This window comes from Meleagris gallopavo, chromosome 5 (genome assembly GCF_000146605.3).
Source record: "Meleagris gallopavo isolate NT-WF06-2002-E0010 breed Aviagen turkey brand Nicholas breeding stock chromosome 5, Turkey_5.1, whole genome shotgun sequence".
NCBI classification, from domain to species: domain Eukaryota; kingdom Metazoa; phylum Chordata; class Aves; order Galliformes; family Phasianidae; genus Meleagris; species Meleagris gallopavo.
The window spans coordinates 46,367,725-46,377,009 of NC_015015.2; the positions used below are offsets into that span (position 1 = coordinate 46,367,725).

General features: G+C 39.0%; 1 long non-coding RNA gene across 2 annotated transcripts in view; it reads left to right on the top strand.

Annotated features, from left to right (window-relative positions):
• The window catches only part of LOC109368031, a 4,454-nt gene extending 2,397 nt beyond the window's left edge, over positions 1-2,057 (top strand). Inside the window, exons 2-3 of one of the 2 annotated variants that reach the window (XR_004160028.1) lie at positions 395-433; positions 1,969-2,057. This is a non-coding gene — a long non-coding RNA (uncharacterized LOC109368031). Of the gene's footprint in view, positions 1-394; positions 434-573; positions 1,948-1,968 lie in introns of those variants that run through there. The other variant, XR_002115674.1, reaches the window with a different exon arrangement.
• The last annotated feature ends 7,228 nt before the right edge of the window (positions 2,058-9,285 follow it).

Here is a 9,285-nt window from a genome sequence, read left to right on the forward strand (position 1 = left end):
TTTACTTCTGGACTTCATAGATCAGGAATCTTTACCTATAAAAAACACCTCAAAAAGATGGGTCTGTTTTTACCTATAATAAGGTTTTTTTATTCTACTCTGAAAGTATTTAAAGAGACTTCTAAGGGATATGAAAGTATTTTTTACCAGCTAAATACTACAAAATATTTTTTCTGAGAATAAGAATGGAGACAACTTATTTTAATTTTGTCTTTTGGCTCTTTTTAATTGATGAACATAACTCACTTTGAACAAATAATACGCTGTGCAGTGTGATCTGCTTTACGTTTTTCTTTGCAAATTTACATAGTGATGGATTTATGATCTGGGGAAAATCACAAATGAAAAAAATATTAAATGGCCAATACAGTAAGTGTTCTCCTTTCTCTTTCAGTACCCAAAGTATTTACACATCTTAATACCAACTTTAAAGGTGAGTTATCTCTAAGCCTGCAAACCTGTCCTGATGACACATAATTGACTTAAGAACCATGTATTACCTCTGAAAATTTTGTTTTGGGTCTCCGATTATCTCTTTTGGTTCCCTTTTTTATTTTAATTCTCTCTCTCTAGAGGGAATATTAAAACAGCCTGTGAGACAGTGGAATAATGCTGAAATCAACTGAAAGAGAGTCTTAAAGAAAACACCTGGAATTAGTAGCAAGTTTTATAATATTAAAAACAAACAAACAAAAAAAAGCAACCGAACCACTTTGAAAAATAGACCTCATATCCAATCTACATAGGGAAATCCAACAGCAGCAACACAGACTTCATTTTCTAAGAGATGAGGAATACAATGGGTTCAGTCTGATATATGAAAAATGTTGGAGTCCTGATAGCCTTAATCCCTGCCACAGAAGTGTATAAAATTTCACAGCAAAGCTGCCAGAAAAGCCAAGACCACACCAGGAAAGCCGTCTGCTTACAAGAAGATACCTGCCAGGTCTTGTCTGCCAAAGCCTGGACTAATGAATGAATACACAATATCCCAATCAATCAAACTGGATTTGTCTTTGCCCCAGGTCTAGGTGAGGTCTGGTATGAGGTGACCATATCTGTCAAGCATGCAGTAGTTGTGGCCAAGAAACTGTCTGTACATTTATGCATTTATCAAGGCAGATATGAATAGAAGTCTTTATTTTTTAACTAAATGTAGTGTATTCACACACTCACTGTATGTATCTAAAGGTATAGTCATACATAAAGAGAGAAGGAGGTGTTTATCCAATGCCTGTTTTAGGTATGCCTGTATGCAGATATCTATGCACATGTGCATACAGTCAGTCCTTTTCCTCCTCGACCTGCTTTTGTTCAAAAAGATTTCAGTCCTGCATTTATTTTTAGTATAAACATCAGGACTGTGGCTACATTGTACCCTGAATATGTCTGAACCACGGATTTCTAACATTAGTGGAAATTATTGTTTCTAGAGTTTTAATCCTCCATCACAGTCACTGCTGTCTTTCAAATAAATAGTCTGCATTTTCACAGATATGTATATTTGCATTGGGAAATGTGAAGTTATAGTGTGATGAAGAAGTAACAATTTAAGTAGTCTCCCCAGCCATGTTAGTGTAATGGATAGTGTAATGTGGTGAGTAGGGATTCAGCCTAGGAATGGCAAAACACTTGATAGCTGCTGTCATGCACAAAGGCTATGTACAGCAGTAACAGAATCTTAAATGTTTCTTTGAACTTGAGTGTGCTGAGGCTGATGACTTCTTCCTGTTTCCTGGGAACATGCTTTTAGGTGCAGAACAGAGTAGGGTGAGTCAGAGTGTGGTCTGATAAAAGATTAAATGGTCATAGAATAATCACAGATAAGTCATCGCCTGAGGGATGGGAAGATACTCAAATGAAATGATAGTAGTCAGATATGCTGGTGAGGTAAGGAGTTTGGACAACAGTGTACCATCTCATTCTGTCATTGTACTCTAATTCAAATTTACCTTGGTTTTGTCCTAGCCGTCGCTCCTAGGTGGTCTAACGAGACAATACATGATGGTTAATTGCCAGCCTGGATATTAGCAGAAGAGAACTGCAACAGAAAGCCTCAGAGGTATAGGACTTATTGACTTGCAGTCATGACCATTTAAAAATGCCTTAGCTGGTATATGTCCATTTATACTTTCATGAGTTCCTCCTCAAGCAACAGTAGGATCCATGATCCATATATCCTTTCAAAATGCTTAGTGACTTTGATTAATCCTATTGCAAGTGCAAAGTCAAATATAACTGCTTGAACAGTCTGGAAATTTAAGTTGGGACTTTCCACTCTGAAGCAATGGCTGTCAAAGCCTTGAGCTCATTGTCCCTCTCTAGGCTGGGAGTTTGGTTGCCCGAGCTCAGGATCAGTGTGCACGGGGCACAGATGCCCATCTTTTTCTGTCTTATTTTCTGTCCCTCCTTCTCATGAGATCTGACCTCAAGATCATTTTCTTAACTTTGGCCCCTATCTGATCTATGCTGATTTGACTTTTTGGCTTGTCTTTCACCAGTACAGACCTGAGAGTGATCTCCGGACTTCTGTTAAATCTGAATCTGTCTGTTTTTCTTGCTAGGATGTGATGAGACTGTGCCCCTGCCTGCTCTGCTCCAGTTCTTGGAGCAGTGCTGGCTTCTCTTGCTACTCTTTGTCAGTCACAGAGGGACTTCCCAAGGATTTCAGTGGGACTTAGGCCAATGCTTAGAATTTTCAGTGTTATAAACGTTAGTTCAAAAATTTTAAATGTTTCTTTGCAGTGTACATAGAGAAAATGTTCATAATCCTATCTGTGCCAAGCAGTGTCTCTGTAGCTATGCCTGTGGTGGCACAGAGAATATGTTGCTATACGGTAAAAACTTACTGAATATCACAGAGGTTATTGTAAGATTACATTTTTAACTATAAGGATTTTTCCAGGGATAGAGTTACTGTCAAGAAAGAAAGGTAGCTGGAGCAGTTAAGTTGGCAGTGAAAGACCATGGTCCAAGATATTGTAGAGCTATATACATATTGTATGATCCTGAGGCGGTTGCAGTCATCTCATAAAACATAAATCAGCTAAGTCTTCACTTCCTGTGCAGTCAGAGGAAGGAAATTTGCACTCTTAAAGGATGACTCATTCTGTCTCAAAACAACCAGTATCTATTATCTTCTTCAGCTGCCTTATGGTTCCTGTGAATTATAAGAAGAGTCTAGAAAAGTAGATTAATCTGGTCTTTAGACTATGAACGCTAGATGAGATTAACCTTTCTTTAGTTTCTCATCTGTGAAACAGGGATAATTTTCTGAGACCATTTCATGTTAGGAAGGGACAAATAAAAAAGATAGTAGGTTTGACTTAGGTGGGCTCAATTTTGGCATACACTTGAAACCTTTTTTGGGAGGTAAGGAATACAATACATTGTGGACACACTCTGTGAACTGTGCACAACAACCTATTGATTTCACTTGGTGTTCGCATATTACTGGTGGTAACTTCATTGACATTGTGTTGGATCCCAAAGCTCCAGTGGAATCACCTCCAAGTACACTTTCATATTAAACAGAGGGTCTGTTCTCCCCTAACTATTCAGATGTAACTGCTATTAACATTAATGAGAGTTATACATATGCATTGAAGGGAGAATGAACCCTGAGGGCATCATATGGATGGCCCTTCAATATTCTGTGGCTCTCATCGGGACTTTGTACAGTATGGCATGCAATGTAATGGGTCCATTGACTTTGTATCACTCTAGGTCACTAGCCCTAATATGATGTTAACAGAAAGCTTCTCATTAAGATCCTAATTACATGTGTGGTAACAAGACACACACTATATCTTCCACATTGCTATTTCCAAGCCACTACAATACATTCTCTCATAGGAACAATATATGAGTGACCATATCAGATGACCCCTGCTATGTGTTAGCAGTATTCATAAATCCTAATCTGTCAAATTCAATCTCTTTTGGCACTAGAAAGACATTTTAAATCTAGATGCTTCAATCCTGAATCTTAGAGAGAGATGTATTAAAGTAGTGCTGATACAGGTATCAGATCAAATACATTTTCCATTATTCTGCCTAGGATGGATTAAAATGTAGGTCCCTGTGATCAAAGGGCAGCAAATGAAAGCACAAGACTTGTCTCTGTCCTCTAGTTGCATAAAGTCAATGTGTTTGCTTCTTTTCTGTTCAGTCTGCAGTGTCTAACACACTATATTTGGGGCTGCAGGTGATGTTTCCAAAACTACCTGTATTATGTAAATGAACAGCTAAAACAACTGAAGCATCTGATCATTATCAGTCTGAAAGTGGAACAATCAAAACTATAGAAGCTGAGAAGCAGAGCAGTACCCTGCAATTATCTGTTTTGAAGGAATGCATTGATTTGACGTTCCTAAGAAGTCGCAGGCTTCTGATTTCATAATATAATTTGTAGAAGTAAAAAAAGCAAGTTAAACATTTGCCTACACGCATCATGTTTATGTATGTTCAAAGAACTTCCCCAAAACTTTGCAGTGTCACCTAACTATATCATTTCTTGAGAGTTGTTCACTGTCGCAGGTTTGCAAACAAATTCAGAAACATGTTCCTACTCAGCCTGCTTTGCTTTTGAGATCTCTTCATATTTCAGTGCTTCTGTATGTGTGTATGTTTAATGAATATATAGATGCAGGAAAAGAACAAAAAAAATAGTTTTTCTCCCATAGGACACATGAATATGGCATTAAGCAAAGCTGTTTTGCCATGTATCCTCAAAGCTACAGGAAGGTGAAATAGATGTGATATGGATTTCTGCAGCGTATCAATTCCTTCTGCAGTGAGCTGAACAAATAATTTGAAATGCATAAATCATCCAATGAATGTATCATCTCTTCCTGCTCATGAAAAATCCACAAGCAAGACTCACATGCAACAAAGAATTTTGACATTAAAAATATATTAAACTGAGACTTGTTTCAAAATTATCACACATGCTTTTTACTTTTGTGTGACATTCCATATTTCTAAGGACTAGTACTGATCCATGAGCAGGTCACAACACTTTTTTCCAGCATGCAAGCCCACTGTCCTCAATTTACTCATCCTTTCTACAACTATATTTCTTTCCATCTGTCTATTGAAAGGGGAGTAATAGAAGAAGTAAAACGTCTCAGTTATTCCTCATACTATGCTTTCCTACCATGCCCAGCTATTTGTTTGCTTAGTTACACGTATGCCTGTCTACCTTGCTGAATCAGGGCCATGAGAAAGAATGTAAATATTTTAAAACCTATCTGGATTAATCATGAAATTGTCTCCAAATATTCCATATACAGTGTTCAGGATGTGTAACAGAGTTAAGATTGCTTCCTTAGGTCATGTGGCACTGTTTTGCTCCCTTGGTGAATGAACCATTCCCCCTGTGACTACTCAGGCATGGGAATACCCATGTGTGACTTTGAAATTTACTTGTCATGAACTTCCCAGAGAATTAAGCTGCAGCATGTGAGTGTTTGCTGAATTTTCAAATGAAAGTAAGCCTGAACATGGTCCAAGAGGTTGTGCTGGAGAATGCCATGAAACCCCAGCAGGTTTTCAGCAAAATCCTCAGTCTATGTTTTTCCCTTTCCCCAGTGCTGGCCACGTGTCAGAGTCTTGGCTGTTAGACTACAAAAGTTTCACATGGTGTAAGCTTTTGTTTTAAAATGCAACTGGAGCAGAGTGAGAGTTTTGTATGAATAGTTTTATTGGCCAGTAATGGAACTTCAGATCAATAGAGCAATGAGTAGTGGGTGCCTTAGAGGGCTTAGGCATTCCACAGCTTATTTTCTGAAACCAGCCTGGGCTTATGGTACATAAGTAAAAAAAAGAAAAAGGGGTAGATGGTAGTTGATGTGCCTTTTGAGCATCCTTCTCTTCAGATAATTATTCCTAAGGTTAATTTGTTTCAATAACCTGATGGAGACATTTGAGTGATGGGTAGATGGGCAGTAAAATATTCCTCCCACACTTGAGAAGTGAGAAGTGTCCACACATTCAGAAAGATTCACATTTTTCCAAACTGATTCAGCCTTTTGCTTCTTCAAGTGTACTGGGGAAAATGCTGGGAAAGGAGTGCAACTGAAAATGAAATAGAGAACTGCTGCAATTAAATGTGATTTTAAGTGGCATGAAAATAAGCAAACCCAGAATAAGAAAATAAACAGAGTGGCCCCAGATTTTCCTTAGTGTAAATTCCCTGCCTTCAGTAGAGTTACATGAAAAATATATTTGCACTCCCTTCCTCTCTCTCTCTCTGCCTGAATTCTTGATGTCAGCTTAAAAAGGGGGACGAGGGAGAAAAAAAGAAGAGAGAGAGAGAGAAAAAGTGTATGGAAATTAATGTTTCAGCTTTCAGAAATGTACATTTAATGAAAAGTTTGAAAATAACCAACCTTTCATGCCCCAAAGAATTACTGAAAAAGATCTTCTCTGTTTGCAACCTTGTTGGCAGTTAGGCTGTCTTGGGCAGCAGTAATTTTCAGTCAGAGGATTGCCATAAAAGCCTGAAAACCCACAGAGCTAATAGAAAACAGGCAGGGAAAGTGAAGTCTAAACCAGGAATTCATAGGCAAAGGCTTCCAAGCCCGGTTCAGCTGTGTGAGGTCTGGCTGAGTCACGCACTGCCACAGATTGGACTGGTACATATAGCACAGCACCAGACTGAAGGACTTGGCATGTAAAATCTAGGGTTAGGTTCCAAACACTTTCCTGGTGAGATTTCATCCAAGGGAGTATATTAGCCAGCAGTTTCCTTGCCTGCTAGGGAGCATCACTGTTTTTAATTCTCTGCCCCTCTATGCTTAAGTTCCCATAAATATCATGGGAATTAATTTGTGCATGTCCCCACTTTAAACTGAGGCAGTGCTATGCATGATGCATCTTTATGCTTTTTGAGACTTTCTAGTGTGTAAATCAGTCACTGTGGACTGATACAGGCAAGCCTTTGGGGAGTGCTACAAGAAGAATAGTGAAAGAAGACATGCTGGGAAATGAGGGGAAGGACACAGGTATGATTGCATTAACATATAAACACGGACTGAGAATAAGATCAGTGTGAGTCACCTACAAGCAGAAAACAAGTTTGGACGTTGGCCTCTAGGTTTATTTTCTTGGTAAGCTGTTGAGAAATACTTTAAATTAAACACAATTTCCCCACTGGTAAGTGAAAAACAAAAGAAAGCTGAAAGTTTTTGATGCCATTTAGTAAAGGACCAGACAAATCCTCATCAATAAATTCTTTGCTGCTAGATCACACTCTGTGTGCTCTTTTGTGATACATTTCACCAACTTAACGAGGAAGAGGAGGAAAGCTTTATGATTGTATAGATCATATAATCATCTTACTTCTGGCCAACACTTTGTGGCCTAATTCTACGCATTTTCCTCTAGCAGCACTTGTGCTGAAGCAAGTGGCAGGGCGCTGACTGTGCCTTGCTTTCTTTTGTCACTATCTGCCACCCCTAAAGGTGCTCAACATAGCACAAGTCTGTTTGCAAGGAATCTGCTCTGAGATTACTGCAGTAAAAGCAGGAGGAAATGGACAAGCACAAAAAGGAGAAAAGCAAATACAGGTGTCTGTGAGTTCAGTTAGGGAAGGCTAATGCTAGCAACATAATAAAAGGGTGAGGGGAAGATTATTAATATAAGGTGTACTTTTGTTTTTAAAATAGCGATAAAGCAGAAGGGGAAAAAGTCAGATGAGCTCTACCTGGAGACACCCACAGATGCTGACAATGTGTGCAGTGCAATGGGCTAGATACTGCCTTGGGAATGGAAACACAAACAGGAAAGGGTCACAGCTGGGAACAAAGACTTTGGGGCACATGTGCCTTCCCACAAAGATAGCACTCATATCTGAGGCATTTGGATGGCTCCTGAATTTATACTGCATTGAGGTAAACCTCAGACACAAAGCAGTTCCAATTTTGATAAAGTTAAGATCCTAAATTTGCTTTCCTGTCCTCAAACTGTCTGCAGGAGCAGAGACTGACTGAGGAAAACTATTTTAGTGCACTCTAGACACAGGAAAGTAATTATTTTAGCATCTTGCATGGACACACCAACTTTCAAGGCCTTAGAAAAATCTGAAAATTAATATGAAGACTGCCAGTATAGTAGGTATGCTTTCTTAAAATCAGCAAGTAATTTAATAACTAGCAAAACTAGAAGCACCCAAAAAAACAATAAAGAATGAACTTCTAAATTTGTGGGGGTTTCAGAAATTCAGTTTGGATACATCTTAAGCAGTTCAACTTGTGTCAATGGGAATTCCAACTTACCTGTATCATCCTGGAATGGAAGAAGTTTGTAGGAGAGGATTTTGGATTTTTTTTTTTTTTTTAAGACTGAAATATCAGCAAAATTAGAGGACTCAGTGTGTAGCTCGCTAATACAGAGGTGGGAAAGTAGAATTTACTCTCCCATAACTTTCCTCTTCTAATTTTCCTTCTTGAAGATATTAACTCTATGCCGCTTGGTAGCTACAGGAATGGTGTCTGAAGTTGTATCTAGGCTTGGGTAGAGACAGCAGGAAGGTGTAGAGACATTCATTTTTGCCATTCCACTTCCTATACTCATAGGATGGACAGAAATTTGAACTTTTTTTTTACCTACTAGCAAGAGTCTACTATAAAAGAAAATGCCTGAAATGGCTTATTCTGTTCACCTTATAAAATTCAATGTTAAGTTAGCAGGATTCATGCTTTTTCTCTCCCAAGGAAGCTCCACGGTTAAAAAAAAAAGAGAAAATAAAATACTGCTTAGTCCCTCAAACCTGAAAGCCAAAATATTCACACACAGCATGGTCCAAATTCTGAATGGCTTTATATTACGTTTCTCCTGTACTGGGGACGCCAAACACAGGAGGAATCTCCACACATGCACTGCAGAGAAAATCTCAGCGGCAGCTGTTAGAATTGCCTCGTGGAGGGAAGGGGGAGGAAGCAGATATTTTGGGGCCCAAATCAGTAGCTTTGAACAGCACACAAAAGCACGGGAGCCGGTGGTGGAGCAGGGAGCAATGGGCAGTATCTATACTGCTCAGCCAACACCCTGCGGCAGGCTAGATATTGGCCAGGTTTGTGGTTTGGAGGCATCAGAGCTCTTGGGACCAAGGATTCCTTTCCCTCAGTCTTGTGCTGCTGCAGACAAGAGACTTTTTTCAAACAGGCTTTACCCCATTTCTCAGAGTTTGATTATGAACTAATTAGAAGGCAATTTTCTCTAAGGCAGTGTCTTTGGATAGCACACTGAAATGTTGGATTGTTTTTTTCTCTCTCTTTCTGT